General features: G+C 34.9%; 1 protein-coding gene across 14 annotated transcripts in view; it reads right to left on the reverse strand.

The window, feature by feature from the left end:
* LOC311589605 (uncharacterized protein) overlaps positions 1–19,898 on the reverse strand; it is a 138,749-nt gene that overhangs the window by 112,156 nt on the left and 6,695 nt on the right. The window contains exon 4 of one of the 14 annotated variants that reach the window (XM_084768103.1): positions 3,445–3,519. The exons of the other annotated variants lie outside the window; for them this stretch is intronic. The gene's annotated coding sequence lies outside the window, so the exon portion shown is untranslated. The remainder of the gene's footprint in view (positions 1–3,444; positions 3,520–19,898) is intronic. 14 annotated transcript variants of the gene reach the window in all.

Genomic DNA, 19,898 nt, shown 5'->3' on the forward strand with positions numbered 1-19,898 from the left:
ACTAAAATAGTAAATGGAGCCTATATGCCATGTCTTTTATAAATATCAATGAAGTATCTTCATGTAATATAATAGTTAATTCAACTCTTTTAGAGTTATATAGTATAAAGAATTCCTTCGTCCAAAGACTAGCCTTTGAATAAAAACAGCGGCCATGGCCATAGGCATGAGATTTTGGGAAAGTAGTGGTACGAAATATGTTTCAAGTGCAGTGGATTGAAAGTGGGGTCATACTTTCAGTCATTCTGTTCTCAGATGCACACACACATGCATCTGAATAAATCTAATAAGAGGAATGTTACACATTTTTATGTTAAATCATTTAAAAAATCAAATATATGTAAGAGAAATATACCCAGAGAATCTAGTTAGCAATTAATTTCCAGAGGGTAATCCTCAGAGAGAGCAAAGGGAAATGTAATTTGCACACCTAGGCCTTTGGTTAGTAAGGTTATGAGCCTAGGGATAAATACATTCAAACTCTAAACAAGTTCCACATCCATTATTATTTAAATAAATATTATATGTTCTTCATATAAAGTAAAAAAATATTAAAATTACCATAAATTAGATAGGAGTCCCAAGAAGCACACTGAAATTAATTTTATGTGTATAAAGCTCTGAGTAAATTTTCTCAGGGCAAATATAGATGCATTTGGAAAGAGAGATTTTGATCTATGACACCCAAATAATTCAGATCCCTTGATAAAATCAATAATCTGTAACACTTAACACTTAGCTGAGTTTTATATTTGCACATTAACCTTAGAAATTTATGACCTTATGAAATGCAGATATTTAAAATAAAGTTAAGCTTGTATGGATGAGGTACACTCGAGATGGTAGATCTGTCACCAGAGGAACATAGTCCCAAAAGAGTGCTTTTGGACATTTATGTAGCACACCATGTTGTAGATCCTGGGTAGATATGGTATATCATTTGCTTTCTGCTGCTTTGACAAAAACACCATAGCCAAAAGAAAGTTGGAGAAGAAAGAATTTTGGCTTACATTTCTGGAAGGGCAGTCCACAATAATGAGAGGCAAAACAGTAGGCAGCCTGGGCATAAAGCTGAGAGATTACATTTCCATCCAAACTCAAGAAGAGACAGTGGGTGTCAAATTCAGGCCCCAGAGGTAGACTTAAAGACCACATCTTTAATTACTTGAATCTATGTGGTAAGCTACTCACTTAAACAGTTACACTTGACATAAATGCTCTACACACACACACACACACACACACACACACACACACACACACACACTCATTTGCAAACCATTGAAATTTTGAACAATGCTATTTTTTATTTTCCTGAAGAAACTTCAAATGGGAAGGGTAGGAGAAAAACATCGAACTTCTGACACTGCCACCTCTGACTGAACTATAATGATCTTTTTCATTTTTATTTTCTCCTTTATTGTTCTTATCTTCTCACTATAAAATAGACTCTTTGAATGCTCTGTTGGAATGACCTAAACTAAGTCTATTTTTTAAATTCTATTATCAATTAGGTCACAGAATTTATCCAATTAGCATAAAAATTTACTAGAATTACAAAAAATGGAAAATATATTTTTTCTATTCAACTACTTTAATGTAATTATTTCTATTGACTATCAAGGCCAATTATTTATGCCACAACTCTACTTTTCCTGTTATATTGTTACACAGCAAGAAAAATCAGCCTATTTAATTCTAAGTAAGTTCATAATTCAATTATTATCATGCTTTATTTTTGGCAGAATATTTTCTTCTCTTGAAATAATGGCATCTAGATAACCTATTCTAAATAGGAAAGCCAGGATCACCAGAAATGATGAAAAATGTTGGCAGTCCAAGTAGACTATTGTTAGACTTACATTTTGTTTGTTTGTTTGTTTCTTTCTTTTTTTTCTTTTTCTTTCTATTTTTTTTTCACTCAAACTACAGGGTCTCCTACCTCCCCTTTTTCCAGTCCCTCTCTCCACCTGCCCCTGCGCCCATAGCCACTCCTCCATTTTCTTTAGACAAGGGCAGGGCAGGTCTCCCATGAATATTAGTCAACCAGGGCATATCAAGTTGCCTTAAGACTAGGCTTGTCCACTTGCACTGCAGTTTGACCAAGAAACCCAGTAGGGAGAAAGGGTCCCTGAAACAAGCAAAACAGTAAGAGACAGCTCTTTCTCCCTCTGGGAGGAGTCCCACAGGAAGACCATGCTACACAGCTGTAACATACACAGAGAGCTGAGGTCAGTCCTATGCAGGCTCCCTGACTGTTGCTTCAGTCTTTGTGTGCCCCTGTGAGCACAGATTTCTTCTGGGGTTTTCTTGTGGTGTCCTTTTCCCCTGTAGTGCCTGCAATCCTCTCTCCCCTCTTATTCACTGCACCTAATGTTTGGCTGTTGGTCTTTGTATGTTTCCATCAGTTGCTGGGTGAAGCCTCTCTGAACTTGGAGCAACTGAAGCAGCGTGCACAGAGACTGCACAGAGTCTGCACCATGGCTTCTGTGTATATTACTAATTCCTGTTTATTAAGGTTTTTTTTTTCTGGGTTTCCTGATTGTGTGAAGGAGTGGATCTTTGATTCTTGTGCCTTTTCTTGGTTACTTATTCTTCTGTTTGTTTTGTCCTATTCTAATGTGTAAGTTTTTGTTTGATCTTAATTTTTTTTTTTTTTTGCTTTTTTCGAAACAGGGTTTCTCTGTGTAGCCTTGGCTGTCCTGGACTCACTTTGTAGACCAGGCTGGCCTCGAACTCACAGTGATCTACCTGCCTCTGCCTCCCGAGTGCTGGGATTACAGGCATGTGCCACCACGCCCGGCTTGCTCTTAAATTGTTATTGCAGCCCTAGGCTGTTTGTTTCTAATGAGAGACAGAACAGGATGTATGCAGATAGGAGCGGAAGAGATGAGAAACTCAGAGTAGAGGGAAGGAAAACCATAATTAGGCCACATCATGTAAGAAAATATACTTTCAATAAAATAAAAAAAAATTAAAACTAAATCAATATCCTAAAATTTTATAGCCTAACTCCAGGGACAAAAGATGTCTTTTAGTAATTAACATTTTGAGATACAAGGATCTTAAAGAATAGAGTCTCCCTTTATTTGGAGAAGAAATCTACCTCACTAGCAATCTTAAACCCTTTAGCATGATAAATCAACAAATATTGAGAATTGTTATCTTTGGCAGTTTTTGCAGATGTACAGTATGAATTATCTTAGGTCTTATTCTTCTAGTAATTAAAATGAGGTGAGCAAATTGTTATACAATTTGAGTTTCTTTTTGATGTTATAAATCTCAGATTTTTTCATAATGTATTACACTGATAGAGTAAGGAGCATTTAAGGTAGCACTGGGATGAACTTATGAATCAAGACTGTGGCCTATTTTACTTTCTCTTGCTGTGATAAAGTCAACGACTAAAACCAACCAGTGGAAGAAAGAGGTTATTTTGCTTACATGTCCAAATCACAGTCCATCGTGGAGGAAAGCTGACATAAGTTCTCAAGTAGGACAAGAACCTGGAGGATGGAACTGAAGCAGAGGTCAGGGAGGAATGCGACTCACTGGATTGCTTTCTACAGCTTGCTCATTATATATATATATATATTTTATTATGCTACCTAGGACTACCTAACCAGGGGTAGGACCATGCTGAATGGTATATGTGCTCCCACATAAGTCAGTGAAGAATATATTACCACAGATGGGCCTAAAGAACAGTAGAAACCACACCTAAACAGCACAGACTGCTTTTGGTAGAGAAAGAGAGACTACTGAGCACATTTCAACATTCACGTTTCTCTGACCTTGTTAAGTACATCCGTTGAGATTATCTTTGGCACAGAGTTGCTATCTCTATACTTTGCCCTATTTTCAGTAATACATTGTAATCCTTCAGAATTCATCCAAGTAGATATTTTCAATGATGATGAAATAATTACTGATCTCATAGGGATCACATAAGGCCTATGTTTATAGGAATTTCCTGTTATAATTAATTTCAACCTATTCAATCTTAGGGCCAGGCTACAAGTCAATTGACCAATCCCTCTGTTGAGATGCTTAGAGAGATGACGTATGACCTTTAGCTTCTCACGAGTCATCCAGAAACTATTAGCAGAATTTTAAATATCCTGGCACCCTCCCCCACTTATTTCTGTGTTTTCACAGGGAGGAATGCCACATATATCCTCTCTTTATGAGGGAAGTGGATAAATCATAACTGCATATACCTACTGTGATACCATAGCTACATCTCTCTTCCTCTTACTGACTTAGTCTTTCCATTAGTCAGTGCTTTACCAGGTCAAAAAACTGGATCAGATCCAGAAACAGATAAAGGATAATTATTTTTTATTACAGCAGCTGCTCTCTACTTTCAGATCATCCATAATTTATTATTTTGATTATATAGATTGAGCAATAACATTTTTGGCTGTCTCTATGACATTTTTATTTCAGTAACCTTATTGGTGTCTCTCTGTACATGTGTCCCCAATGGCAGCTAATTTGACCCAGTTGTATTTATTGATTATGCATCACCACCTGGCCTCTGATCTGTAAGGGACTATTCATCTTCTTAGTATAAAGGAATAATATCTATTGCCATGTCACTTAGCTTATGCCCCAGATCACATAGGATCTCACCATTGATTTTCTCAAATTTGCTAGGTCTACCTCTTAATGGAATGCCTCATATATTCATTGTCTACAGAACCCTACCCTCAGACTGAGAATAATTTTTCAGACTGTCATTCTTTTTGTTTGTCCATTTTTATTTCTTTATTTACTTTTTGCTTTGTTGTATTTTATTTTGTTTTGGTTTGTTTTTGAGAAAAGGTTTCTCTGTGTAGCCCTGGCTGTCCTGGACTTGCTTTGTTGACCAGGCTGGACTCAAAACTCACAGAGTTCCATTGGCCTCTCCCTCTGCCTCTGCCTCTGCCTTTGCCTCTGCCTCTGCCTCTGCCTCTGCCTCTGCCTCTGCCTCTGCCTCACTGAGTGCTGGGATTACAAGTGTACACCACTCCCCAGGTGTAGAACATCAGTCTTTATCTGCTTCCACCTTTTGTTCCCATTTTCATGATGTACCATGAAGCAATTGCGTTTTTGCTACATGAAAAAAGTACCACTGCTTTTTCCAGTTAATCAGTAAAACTGTTCATTGTTGATCTACAATAAGTTCTGCATTAAATGAGACAAATTCTATATCAGTTATCTCTCTAAATTATGTTTATATTCTAATTTCTATACCATGTTATTGATTATCTTGATACTCACAAACTCTGCAAGCTTTTACCAGTACACATGAACAATGTTATATCTCTTTATGTATGTAAATCCTTTATCTCGCCAACAGACCTAATGCTCCATGGTCCTGTTACACTGTGATTTTTTTCTCAGTGTTATATGTTGTCAAAAATGATGTTGGTCCAGATGCTTTGTAAGCAGAACCATTTCTGTTCTCTTTAACAAAGATGCCATGTAAATCTTGAAATAGAAAACATGATTGCTTTTATACAGAATATTTATAAAATCTGAGTTTTCAAGTGCTTGAGTATATCAATATATTTGGGACCAGAATCTGTTTTCTTTCAATCATATTCCTAATTTTCCCAAAATATATACTCCAGGCTATAATTTAATATTCTATGTAAGTTAGCAACACCTAAAGCCTGCATGTCCTAGCTCCAAGCTTGAAGATGGGTGCTGTTTTATATACACAGCTCTTATTCTATTAATTTGTACACTCTTTCTAGTAAATTCCTTAACTTTTAATACATTACTCACTCTTTTGATTCCAAGAATTGTGTCACTTTATAGAATTAAATTTACTTTTCCCAAAACTATCACGTATTGTTTCTTGCAAATATCCTTTATAAATACATTGATACTATACATAGAAGCAATCCATTCTTTACTTATCATGACATAAAAAAAATTATAGCAATGACATTAACGTTAGAATTATCATTACAAATTTACTAATGGTAACATTGTTCTCAAATCCCACTTTATAGTATGCTTCTTCAAATTATTTCTGTGTCTTAGGTCACATATCTCAGGTGGAAAGATCTGTAATGTCCAAGTGTGAATCTAGATTTTAGTTAGAAGTGCTTTGAAAATTAAGCCTTATCAGTACTAAAAGGATGATACACTTTGATAGAGAGGGAGTCTCAGTCCTAATATACTCACATCTAAGTCCAAGAGAGTACACCAGAGTTCAAGAATATTAAAACAATTAATCAATTTATCATGATTTGTATTTATTTAAAACACAAATTGTTCAGAGGAGCAGTGGGTTGTATACGCATTCATAACTGGGTGCTAGGATAATGCTGTCCCACTTCTTGAAGGCCTTCATTTAGGGAAGAAAAAATATTGCTATGATTTATATCATAGAGAAACAATCAGAGTGGGAGTATGATAATCTAGCAAAACAATTGTGGGTGGCCAAAAAATGTGGAAGAAAACATTTATGAATTGCTTATTAAATTCATAGTCATAAAGGTAAAAGAAAAAGTTATTATGAAAAAGAATGAGGAGAAATCGAAAAACAAAAGAGTAGATATTAAAAATAAAAACCCAATAGATAAGAAAGTGAAAAGCAAACAGGTAAGCAAGAAATACACGTCAGTGAATAATCTTTAATATTATACAAAAGAGCATCATATTAAATATTATTAGTGGATAAAATAAAATCTTGTCTTCTAATCAATACTGTGCTGACAAGACTAAATTATAAAGGAAAAATAAAATATTAAATCAAATGTAATTCATAGAAGAGTTATCTCAGATCACCAAGTATCTTTCAAATTATTCTACCCTTTATTTACTTAATTCTTTGCATTTTAGAGCTGCAATGTCTATATTTGGTTATTATCAAATTAATGTAACTAATTTTAACCTTTTATTGTCATAAGTCACTGAGTTTTCTCTTACATAATTTCTGACAGAATGTACTATATGACTTCATCCAGAGGCTGAATTTTTTTACCCCCCCACACTAATTAAAAACTAATGTGCACCCATGTAATTACAAATGAATTTCTTTTTCTCTGTGAAAGTGTACCAATCCCAAAATATTTGACCCACTTTTCTTCTACCTATGAAAAGGAAAATAAATTGATCTCTCTGTAGTTTATATATTACCTGGTTAGCTAGAGCAATTTGTAAAAGAGAATTTTCTACTCCCTGTAGCTCAAGTATAGTATCTGCAATTTTATGACAATAAAGAAGATAACAAAAATACCACTTTGATCATGAGTTACTGGTAGTGAGTCTCTTCAAATTGTCATGAGAAGGGAAGGGCTTCTCTCTAGAACTGTGTCCTTTCTTATCTGTTCAGATTTATGGGGAGAAGAGAAGCCATTCATTCTTTAGCATAAATTTGAAATCGGCTGAAGCTAAATCAAACTAAGCTAAATTCTTTCATATAATTTTAAACATTGTGTATCAATATTACAATTGCATCAGTTTCTTTCACAAACATTTTGAGCAAATGGGTATAGACTTACACTTTCACTTGCTGGGACAGACAGAGTTATAAGATGGTTTCAAAAGCTATGAGCTACATTTACAATTAATTTCTTCAGCTCCAAATATCTAATTTCATTGCAGCTAGCAAATATTTTTTGTGCCTGCACGCTGTTGCAATTTTATACATTCCCTCTTATAAACACACCCATCATCCTTAGTGATGATTTCATTCTTTGAGAACAAGTTCCAATAATTATATTCTAAATAATCATATTAAGAGCTTTACAATGAGGTTGTATATTCACACACAAAATATTTGATTAAAAATGTTACAAATAAAATATTTTTCTTATTTCATTCAAATATGAAGAAAAACAATATAACAAAGTATATGCAAAACAAAGAGATCAGAATTGTTTATCTGTTTCACTCCTATATTGTCTAATCGTTATTACCTGTATTGTAATTGGAGTCTTGTTTTCTCTCACAAGTAGTAGACAGAACATAATGAAATCTACTCTTTTTTTTTCACATTTTCTGAGGCTGGAAGTGAAGTTTCAGCAGAAACAAAAGTCTTGGCTTATTTTTTTCTTCCTGTATAACTACTTACTCTTGCACATCTGATATAGAGACTGGCTTAATCTACTGGATTCTGGGTACATTTTGTTTTCCTAAGGTCAGCAGGAACACTTGGCTGTATGTTCTAAATACCTGCCAGTCATATACCAAACACACACAGTCACATATGTGATTACAGGAAGTCCACAGGTATCTAGTCAATTCCTTCTTTATAGTTTATATAGTCAAATTTCTCCTATCAATTTTATCTTTGTTTGTTGATCTTATGTTACATGATAGTTTATTGACTGAAACAGCTTTTTAGCCATTAATATTTTTGAATCTTATTGTGGGTGTATTTCTGAGTAGCTTTATTTTACCAACTTAAAAAAAAAAAGTAAAAAACTTAATTTCCTGGTACTGAATAACAATTTCAATTGTTTTACAAATATTACCAGTATCACTCACTCTCTATGATTAATTTGATTCAATAAGAGCATATGAAATTATTATTTTGAAAAATCACCTAAAGCTGTTAGAGAAGTCAAATTTGCTGTGAGTTCTCATTTATATTACTTTTTTTAGATTCTCAAATATCTTTGTTTTATATAAAGCTATTTTGCAGTGAATGCTGCTATATACATAGTAAGTCTTTGCTTCTTATTAATGTTTAAATCTCTGATATACTGGAGGCTGGAGAGTTGATTTAGCAGCTAAGAGCACTGTCTGCTTTTTCAGCTTTTCTGTATTCAATTCCCAGCAACCACATGGTGGCACATAATCATCTATAATAAGATCTGGTGCCCCCTTCTGGTGTGAAGGCATACAGGCAGAACAATGTATACGTAATGAATAAATAAAATCTTAGGAAAAAACTCTGAAACACTCCAAGCTCCTTTCTATGTGTTCCTGAATGTTTCATTATTTTATGGTAAGTCCTGGATAATATTTAACTTAACAGTGTAATATTTACCTTCAATATATCCTCAGGAATTTTGTGAGTAGTTCTCACCTTTACATACTTTAGTTTTAATGGTGACATGATAGTAATTAGTCTTATTACCATTATTATCGTGGTTTTGGTTCCAGTATCTGTAATATGTAATGTAACACTTGATGGTTTTGTACATATATATCAAAAGAGAAAATAATCAAACGAAGTAATTGGGAACTCGCAAATTACTCACAGTACTGGCTACTGTATTGAATAGCAGATCTTTGTATCATTTAGGAATCTCTCCAAAACTGCTAAGAATAGGGATGTGTTAGTTGGCCTTGTATGGAGGACTTGATAGTAAAAACATATGTCAGTAATAACCCACATGTTATACATAAGTTTTTTTTCCTGAAAGGAAACTCTGTTTTCCCAAAAGAAGAAATTGGCATCTGTAAAACCAACTCAAATTTGCAATGCAATATAAACACTTTCGAGTTTAATTTATTTCTAAGTTGATAGTCATTTTTTTAATCACCTGGGTTTTCTCATTTCTAACTGTATAGTACCTATTATTTCTAACCTTTTGTGTCTGAAGTTAATCTGAATGTTTTTGGGTTTTTTGTTTGTTTGTTTGTTTGTTTTGTTTTGTTTTGTAAAGTGAGACTGAGTTACTGTGAATGACATCAAAGGTATAGATGCTTGGAAGTATGCCAGGACCCTAGGAAAAATAGCGTGCCTGTGAACTCGGCCTGTTTTCTATTTTGGCTTTGCACTCTTGCAGACAACAGCAACAAGGGGAGGGAAGCAAAAGCAGCTGTTGAAGCAAGGAATCAAGCACCCAAGAACAAAACTGAATAAACTGAACCCATTTTAATCTAAATAGGTTAAAAAAAAAAAAGCAGTGGCACTCAGACTAGGCTACTAAATGTGTGGAGAGTTTGAAATTTACAAGGGCAAAATCTCAGGAAAGCATACTTGATAAAAAATATTTAGAGAAGACTCAAGGAAAGTAACAGAAAGCATACCTATGCACCTCTGAACCTGAAAGTAATGTTAAGGTTTTTGTAGTGACCCTATACAGAGGGGTGTGCTTGCTATTAGGCAGACTCACTAATTAAATTTTTATTAACTAGATTCATGGCACCTGGGTGGCCACCTAGAAGACTAGTGTCATACTGGCGGCTCAGTGTTGTTTCCTGCTGCTTGTATTTGGCCTCCCTCAGTTTCATAGGAACTAGATTTTTCACATGATATATTCTGATTATCGTTCCCCTCCCTCTACTTCTACTTCTTGCCATCTTCCTCTCCCATCTAGATCCATGTATATTAATATTCTCACTAGAAAAAAATAGACTTGTAAGGGATAATAATAACTAAACTAAGATGTAGTAAGTTAAAACAAAAATTAACACATGAGCATTGGTCAAGGTGAACAAACAGAAGAAAAGGATCACTAGAGAAGTCACAAGACACAGAGACCTACTCATTCATACACTCAGGAATTTCACATGTAAATGACACTAGTATCCATATTATGAATGCAAAGAACCTTGTACAGATGAAGACCTTGCACATGCTGCTTCAGTCTCTATGAGTTCATATATATATAATATATAATATATATAATATATTATATATATATATATAATATATTTTATATATATATATATATATATATATATATATATATATATATATATATATATATATAAAATCTCCTGTCTCTTTAAAGGACCATGTTTTCTTAGTTTGCTCCATTCCCTTGGTTCTTATCCTTTTTCTGTCTCTTCTTGCACTGGGGTTCTTCAGGCTCTGAGGGGAAGCATTTCATTGAGATCTCCCATATAGCACTGAGTGTTCCAAGGCTTAACATCTGGCTATGGGCCTTTGCATTTGTTCTAAATATATCTGCTGCATAAGAAAGCTTCTCCGATAATGTTTAAGTAAGTAAATGATCTATGAATATGGTAGAAAGTCATTGGGAGTAATAGTCATCTTATTGATAGGACTATTATTTTTTGACAGTAGTATCTGGGATTAGCCTTGATCCCGTGGATATCTACTCTTAGACTCCTGGTCACATAACCAGTGTTAGGTAGTGCATACAACTAGTGCAGTGGACTTCAATCAAGTCAGATATTGGTGGTTACTCATACATGCTTCAGAGCACCATTGCCCTAACATGCCTAGCAGATAGGATTTTATATTAAAGGTTTTTTTTAGCTGAGTTGTTTACCTTTTTCTTCTTGTAGCATACAGAGCACCTACCTTCCTATAACAAAGATGTTCAAACATAAGAGTAAAGGTTTTAACTCGGCACCAGCTGCACTTGCTCTTGTTCAATATGTTGTGAAAGTACTGTTCTTAGCAATAGAGTCTGGATACTGTGAGTTTGTAGAGCATAGCCTATAGTCTTCGCAAGAGCCTGAAAATCTTGAGGGTTCTTATGATGCCCCTTTACCGACAACGCAGCTAGATATCACTGAATCCCTAAATGCAGGATTCATGAATTGAACAAAGACCATCAATTAATGCTTTGCCTATGTCAAGTTTTACCAATTTCATTTAGATTACATTTGTAAGTTTTATACTTTATGAAACTTCTACTATCTTAGGTTTCTATTCTACCCCTCAAATTACCCTTTATTTCAGCTGTCTCACACATCTCTCTCCCTCTCCACTGGATCCTCCTCTCCAGCACCCAACCCCTACCATCCATCAGTAATTGCTCACTTTATTTCCTTTTCCTAGAGAATCTATCTATCCTACCATTGTCTCTCACTCTATACCTAACTTATGTGGTTCAACAGAGTATATATTGATTATCATCTACTACACAGTGGATATCCACATGTAAGTGAATGCATACAACACTTTCTTTCTACAATCGAGTTACCACAATCAAGATGATTTTTTTTGTAGTTCCATGTATTTACTTGTAAATTTCATGATTTTGTCCTTTTTGTTATTGTTTGCAGCTGATTAATACCCCACTGTGCAATGGTAATACTGTTTTTCTTATTAGTTCTTCTGTTAATGGACATTTAGTCTGTTATAAATAGCTTAGTTTTATGAATAGAGTAGCACTGAACATAGTTGAACAAGTGACTTATGGTATGAGGAAGCATCCTTTGGTTATGTACTCAATAGTGGCATAACTGGGTATTAAGGCAGTTCAACTCTTGTCTTCCTGAGAAACTGGCAACTTATTTCATTAGTGTATGTACAAGATTATGCTCCCACCAGCAATGGATGAGGACTTCCTTTACTGCACATCCTTGCCAGTATAATCTGGCATTTTTTTTTGGATGACCCTTGGCTATTCTGTGTGGTGTAAGGTGAAATATCTACATTGCTTGTAGGCAGGATGAGTTTTGGATCAAAATTTTTGTGGGTGCATTGGTGTCCTCCCTTCTCCACTAAGAGTGTTGTCTAGTTAGAGAGTGTCCTCCTCAGTCTCCATGGCCCCTGTTACTCGGAGCCCAGCCATAGCTGTTCCCTTCATATCCTCCCAGAGGCATATTATGACTTAGGACTCCAGCTTGTCACAGAGATGCTCCCACCTGCCATTTCTCCTTTTCTCTGCAGGCCTTCTGTCCTCCTGACCCAGCTAACCAAGGAGGACCCTGCATGGATTGGACCTAGGACCTCTACATAGATGTAGCAGATGATCAGCTCAGGCTTCATGTGGGTCCACTAGTAAGGGAACAGGGATTTCTCTAACATGGACTCTGTTTACAGGTTTTGGATCACTTCCCCCTGATGGGCCTGAAAGAGGATGAAATCTGTTCTGATGCTACTTGATGAGCTGAGTGGGAGGGCAGGAGGTTCCCCTGTTCCCAAAGAATTGGGGAGGAAGGAGGGAGGGTCAGACTGGGAGGAGAGGAGGGAGGAGGGTATGAACAGGATGTAAAGTGAATAATTAATACAGAAGATAAAATTCAAAATAATTTTCATATGCATTTGCCTCATGACTAAGAATGTATGTAGAACATTTCTGTAAGTGCTTCTCAACCATTTGAATTACTCTGTTGAGAATTTTCTGTTTAGATCAGTAACCCATTTTAATTAATTTTGTACTTAATGTCTAGATTTTAAAATTCTTTATATATTTTGGATATTAGCCCTCTATCAGATATGTAGTTCTTAAAAACCATTTCCCATTCTATAGGCTGCCCTTTGTCCAACCTTGTAGGTTTCAGAAAGTCCCTTTTTTATTAATTGATGATATTAGGGTTGTGTTAACAAGTCTCTCTTCAGAAAGTCCTTTCCTATGCCAAAGAGTTTATAGCTTTTCTCCATGTTATCTTTTAGCTTGTTCAAAGTATCTGATTTTATGTTTTGATTCATTTGGAGTTGAGTTTTGTGCTGATTGATAAGTATAGCTTGGTTTTGTTTCTTATACATCAGTTCAATTTGATCAGAAACCCTTTTATGAATATGTAGGTCTTCTTCTCAATGTGTATTTTTGTCTTGTTTATTAAAATAAATTAAAGTTTCCATAGGTGGGTAGATTACTGCCTGCCTCTTCAACTTAATTCCATTGGTTGAAGTGTCTTTATTTTGTGTGCTAATACTATTTTTATTTTATAGCTTTGTAGTTCAGTTTGAGGTCTGAGATGTTGACGCCATCCTCAGTGTTGTTATTACTCGTATTGTCTTAGCTATACTTAGTTTTTGTGTTTCCATATGAAGCTGAAATTTGTCCTTTCCAGAACTCTGACGAATTATGTTGGAATTGTGATGAGGCTTGCATGGGATCTGTCAGTGGCTTGGTATTATGGACATCTACTTGAGTAATGCCACTGATAATGAACATGGGATTATTGCCAGCTTCTAAAATCTTCATCAGTTTCTTGGTTCAATGTCTTAAAGTTTTTGTTTGTTTGTTTGTTTGTTTTTTGTTTTTTGTTTTTATCATCCAAGCGTTTCACATGTTCGGTTAGTTACCTGAAATACTTTATTTAAGACTATTAGGAAATGCAATGTTTCTGTGGTTTATTTCATGCTCTGCTTCTTGTTGGTATACAGGAGAGGCTATATTTTGTTAATTTTGTATTCTACTATTTTTCTGAAGGCATGTAACTGCTGCAGGAGTTCTCTTGTGGAAACTTTAAGGTCGCTGATATATATTGTCATATAACCTGCTAATAAAGACACTTTGACTTCTTCCTTTCCAATTTGTATCCACTTAAACTCATTCAGTTGTCTTTTGCTTCATAGAGTAGGAAACCTTGTTTTTTTTTTTAATGATTTTAGTGGAACTGTTTTAATTGTATGTTCTTTTAATTTGATTTTGGCATGTACTTCTTTTAAACTGCCTTTATTGTGTTGATGTATGTTGCCTATATTCTCAATCTCACCAGAGCATTTTTAATGAAGGGGTTTTGGATTTTTCAAAGGCCTTTTCTTCACAAAATGAGACTATCATGATTTATCTTTTTTTTTTTTAGAGTGGATTACATTTATTGATTTACATACATTTAACCATCTTTACATCTCTGAGGAAAAGCCTAATTGCTTGTGGTGGATGATCTTTTTGATCATGGATTCAGCTTGCAGGTATTTTATTGAGAGTTTTGCATCATAAGGGAAATTGGTCTGTAATTAATTTTCTTTGTTGCATCTTTATGTGGTTTTAATAACAGAATATATGTGGCTTTGTAAAATGTTTTGGGAAGTGTTCCTTCTCTTTCCATTTTGCAGAATAATCTGAAGCATATTGGCATTAACTTTTCTTTTGAAAGTCTAGTAGAAATGTGTGTTGCAACTACCTTTTTCTGGGTCTTTTTGGATAAAAGACTTAATGACTGCTTCTTTTTCACTAAGGAATGTAGTTCTGATCTAATTTAACTTTGATAAGTGATATGTATAGAGAAAATTATCCATTCCCTTTAGATGTCCAGTTTGGTGAAATCATGTTTTGAAATGTCTTTTTGATTTTCTGGATTTTCTCAGTGTTTATTGTTGTGTCTTCTTTACATTTCTAATTTTGTTTCAGAAATATGTTGATTTTGTCAAAGATCCAACTCTTTTTTTCATTGATTCTTCACACTGTTTTATTTGTTCTTGTTTGTTTGACTGATTCCATTTCATTGATTTTAGCATGGATTTTGTTTATTTTTGCCACCTACTTCTTTGGGGTATGAATTTTTTTCTTTTGTTTTAGAGCTTCTAGTGTGCTGTCGAGAGCTTCTATTATGAGACCTGTCAATTTATTTTTATGTGTGCACTTAGTGCTATGAATTTACAACTTAAAACTTCTTACAATTTCTTCCATATATTTGGATATGTTTGCATTCATGTTTTTTTGAATTATACAAAGTCTTTAATTTCTCTATTAGCTTCTAAGTCTTAACTCTTTTTCAGTCATTAGTGTGGTTTAGTTTTCCTGAGTTTGTAAACATGCCTTTGTTTCTGTTGTTGTTCTTGTTTTTAAATGTTTTATTATATTTCTTTTTAACATATGCATTTATATTATTATACATAATATCCATGTTTCATCTGTGGTGGTCAAATCAGATGCCTGGTGTTATCTCAATTATTTGTAAGTTATGAGTCTTAACTTTTTGTCTGAGTATTTGGTTAATTATGGAGAAAGCTTCATGAAGTGAGGAAACTAATGTTTATTCTTTTGCGTTTGGGTGAAATAGTCTGACCATATGTTGGTTCATCATAATTATAACAGCTACTTCCAGAATTTCAATGTTTTTGTCTGGATGACTTGTCTGTTGACAAGAGTGGGGTATTGAAGCCTCTTGTTGTAAGTGTGTGATGATCAACACTCAGTTTAAGCTATAAAGTGTTTCTTTATGAACTTTGTTCCTCTTGTGTCTTATGCATAGTTGTTATAAATTTCAATCTTTCTTTGGTTGACTTTTCCTTTGATGAATATGGAGTGCTTTACCCATCTCTTCTGACTAGTTTTGATTTACAATTTTCTTGTCAGATATTAGAATGGCTGCATAAGGTTTATTTTTACTGACATTTATTTGGAATTTATCATTTTTCCAATCCCTTTACCCTGAAGTAATATATATTCCTGAATGTAGGGCATGTTTCTTGGATACATTTGAAGGATAGATCCTAATTTCTCACCCATTCTGTTTGTTTCATTCGGAAAATAAAAGCATTCATTTTGTGAGATATGAATGAGCATTGCTTGTTGATTCCTGTTATTTTTTGCTTTGTTTTTGTTATTGTTGTTGCTTCTGCTGTTGTGATGGTGGTAGTGCTGTGTGTATGTGTGTGTGTCTCTCTGTGTGTGTGGTTATTTCCTGCCCTTGGATTATTTATTTTCTGTGCTTTCTTGAGTGTAATTAACCTCTTTGAGTTGGAACTTTCCTTTTATCACTTCTGCTGCACTGTGTTTGTATATTGACATTGTTCATATGTGTTATTCTAATAAATCTGCCTTTACAGGTACTTGATCTTTTTCCCTTCAGCATTTAATGTTCTTTTTAAATTTTTTCTTTATTTCTTTCCCTTTTTTAAGTTCTGTATGTTTAGTGATTTAATTGTTGTGTACCCAAGAGGACTTTCCTTTCTCAGCAGAACTCTTTGGTGTCTATACGTTTATTTTACCTTTAGGTATCTCCTTCTTTAAGTTAGGAAAATTTACTTCTATGATTTTATTGAAAAACTTCCTGGGTCTTTTACCTGGGTTTCTTTTCCTTATATTTCTATTATTCTTATATTTGGATTTTTCATGGTTTTCCATATATCTTGAAAATTTTTGTGCCAATATTTTCTTTTAGATTTAATGTTTTCTTTCACCAATCTACTAATTTCTTATATTATGCTTTCAGTGTCTAATATCTACCTTCCAGTTCTTGTATACTGTTGGTAAAGCTTACTTCTGTGTTTCCTGTTCTAATTCCTAACTATTTCATTTCCAGATTTCCCAGAGATTGGACTTTATTTATGAATTCTATTTCTACTTTGAGGTTATGAATTGTTTTATTAGTTTTATTCCACTTCTATGTGTGTTTTTCAAGATTTTAAAAAGTGATTTATTAATTTCCACTTTAAAGGAATTGATCATAATTGTTTACACTGTTTTCTTGGCCTTCGGTTGTGTTTCAGTACTCAGAGGATGCTGTGATAGCGTTTGCTGATGTCTTGCTTTTGTTGAGTTGGTGGATTTGGGGGGGGGGGTGTTCTGTTGTCCTCTCTGACTCTTAAGTGTGGTGGCAATGGGTTGTTTGCTAGGAAATTCTTCTGATATCCTCATAGGTATGACCACTGGGGATGGTTTGTAAAAGATATTTATAGGTATATAGGGCTGACACTTCATATTGGTGATATGCTAAAAGGCATGGGCAAACGGGGTCCATAGGAGGAAGGAAGCAGGGTATTCTTTCAGGATAAGCTTAGTCCTCTAAGAATATGAAAGTGAAGAAAGCCTGCAGCGATTGTTCTGCTACAGAGCTAGGAATGAGATTGATGATTGGACTTGGAGTCATAGATCAAGATCAGCAGCTGCCCTATCTGCTTTGCCAGCTGGAGTGGCCTGTAGTTCTCAGGAAATGTCAAAATTGGCCACTGGGGTTAGGCAATTATTCAGGAGAAGGATGTTTGGAATGGAATATATATGTGATTCACTGGCTGTTATGGCAGAGAGGGCTGGGAGGCTGGGGCAGGTGCTGTGTCAGAGAGCTGGGGATGAACTAGGTTATTAGACTTACAGAAATAAAGGAGAGGTAAGGATCTGCAGCTAGCCTAACTGCTTCCTTAGCCTGAGTGGACTAAGGATTCCCAGTGAATGCCATGTAGTGTTGGAGCCTGGAACAAAGAAATGAGTAGGCACTTAGAAATGTAGAGAGGCAGAATTGTTGGCACCACTCAAGACAGTGGTAGAGAGTAAAGACAGTATTAGCTTGTGTGTGTGTGCCCCTGGATTATTTCACTTAACAACACTTAAGTGGCTCTATGTTAACGTAATCTATTAGTAAAATCAGTAGAAAACTACAATTTATGATGATATTAATTCAGCATAGGATATATTACATGAGAAATAATAGTAAATAAAAGCTATTTTAAATATCTGCTAAAATATTTGCAAATATTTAAGAACATGTTCTTAGCAGAATATGACAGAAGTCATTTCAAGTATAGTCCTTGTTTCTATGAATAGCCACATGATAATATCTTCTGTTTAGATTTTATACTAACTTGTCTGTGTTTTCTCTATCCTCAGTATGCAAAATTTTTCCACATTCTTCTTTTCCTGTAAACTCTGGCCCATTTATTTTACTACTTGAATTGAGTTGTAGTGTCCTATTGGCCTTACTAACAGATTATGTTAATACAGAGAGTCATCCTAAAAGACTCCTACATTTTGTACATCCCTTTCTTTACCTCCACTATAAAGTCGTAGTGCAATTTTTCTATGGAAGTCTGGGTCAATCCTCCCTGATAAAATAACTCTTTTATAGGCCTGTTAACTTAAAGTTACTACAGGCCCAATCAGGGCAAGGCTAAGTCTAACCTTCAGGTTCAGTGTTTCCTGTAACTCCTGGGAGTAAACATCGTCTTTTTTCTGGAATCAACACTTCTAAAATATCAACGCCCAATGTTTAGGAATAGGAAACAAAAGTTTTGCCTAGAGAGTAAGTAATAATGTATATCAAATGCTGATTGGGAGCACATACAGCCTTCTGTAGAATTCCTACTAAGATTTTCAGGTATTTTCGCTTTAAAAGAGCATTCTACTGGTTTATCAAGGCAATGTTTCAAGATGGGGCAAAACCATATAAGACCAGTAAATCACTGCCTAAAGCTTATTGGCATGTTGATATGAAAGATTTGCTTGCAAAGGTGGAATACAACAGCAGTGGGAAGGCATTCTTTAAATTATTTGATGATAGGTTTGTCAGTAAAAGCATTGCATGTAAAGAAGCTGAATCCATAACTGTAATAAGTCTCTCTATTCTATTAAGGACAAACTGCTGCCCCTTTCATGATGGAATTGTTCCAATGCAATCGACCTACAATCCGTCTCTGACAATGTTACTAGATACAGTGCCGTGTGGCTCTCAGATGTTGATGTATTTGGCATTCATTAACAGCTATTTCAGGTCACCTTTGGTGATTGGAAGTTCATATTCTTGTAGCTATGTACTACCTCCATCTGTGCACCAATGGCGATTTTATCCATGGGCATACTTAACTACAACTGGATGGCTGGATAAGGAGGTTGAATCTTTTCCCCAGAATGCATCATCTTGATTATTAAGTTGTCCTCCGCAGCTCATCTTTTGTTGTTGTATCTTTTATCAGTGACAATAGTATCTTTATATGTTTGCCCGTTTGAAATGGTTTTCATAGAAACATTTCTCAAATGTTTTTCTCAACAATTTCCAACCATGTTACCTTGAAGTTTTCAACCATCCAGCATGATCAATGGCTACAGCATACAAACCACAATTCAATCACTCCTCTGGAGTTACAGTTTCCCGTTGGCCATATTTCCTTTCATCTGAACATATAACCCTGTGCAGTGCTGAATAGCTGTCCTCGGTTACGGTTTGCCTCCAACACTATCTTTCATGGGTTTTTCAGAAGGAGACTCCTGCGGTACACTGGTAATGTTCCAGATAACCTTTGTATAGTTTCCATAGCCATTTATAAAACAGGCTTTAGTCTTCTTTTTCTCATTCAGTTAATTGTAAGGAATAGAAGGTATTGAAACAAAAGGAACAATCATTGGTTTGAATACCACTTAGATCAGGCTTCTCTTGCAAATCCACCCTACTATCTGAGTATCTCACTGACATATAGATATTCCCAGCACTGCTATAACTCCATCACTGCTACTGAGGTATCATGTATCCTTTGCTACCACCAAACAGTAAAGCAATCACTGTGAGAAATCCATTCCCAGCTTAAAATGACTACACATTAAAGTAGTGATATCCATGCCTATTTTGACTCCACA

This window comes from Acomys minous (genome assembly GCF_964271855.1).
Source record: "Acomys minous genome assembly, chromosome: 18".
Lineage (NCBI taxonomy): Eukaryota > Metazoa > Chordata > Mammalia > Rodentia > Muridae > Acomys > Acomys minous.